Here is a 628-nt window from a genome sequence, read left to right as displayed (position 1 = left end):
GGCGTCTTGCAGCCAGCATACGGCGTCGCCGTCGCCTCTATACAGAGGTTCTATGTCTCGGTGAGATCAGATTGAACACGCACTCCGCGTCGTCCGGTGTCACCCTCACTGTCCGCTACTTTGGGGCTCCGATGTTATCTACAATATCCGACGAAGAACTGCTAATCCCGCAGTTTTGTCCAGTGGATAACGTGCCATTTCACGCGCATCTGAAGGGCCGTGTCCAAGATGCCTCGGACTCTGTCCGACCACGCCGTCAATAGCATGCAGTGACTGCTTTGCAACGAGAGCATTGCTCAATGGTTTACGTGCCACTTCACGCGCATCTGAAGGGCCGTGCCCAAGATGCCTCGGACTCTGTCCGACCATGTCACGCATGACATGCAGCGACTGCTTTGGTACTCGAGTAGCGCTCAGTGGTTTACGTGCCACTTCACGTGCATCACGAAGGCCTCACCCTCGATGCTTTGGCCCTGGACCGACCATGTCACGCATGACATGCAGCGACTGCTCCGAGACTTGAGCAGCGCTCAGTGAGTTTCGCGCCACTCCACGATCAGCCCCGGAGCCACGCTCGGGACCCTTGTCGAATACACCGTTGGTGCCTACCAACTCGCACATTCCAATT

Source organism: Plasmopara halstedii (assembly GCF_900000015.1).
Source record: "Plasmopara halstedii genome assembly, contig: Scaffold_555, whole genome shotgun sequence".
Classification (NCBI taxonomy): Eukaryota; Oomycota; class Peronosporomycetes; order Peronosporales; family Peronosporaceae; genus Plasmopara; species Plasmopara halstedii.
This window is presented reverse-complemented; position numbering follows the sequence as displayed.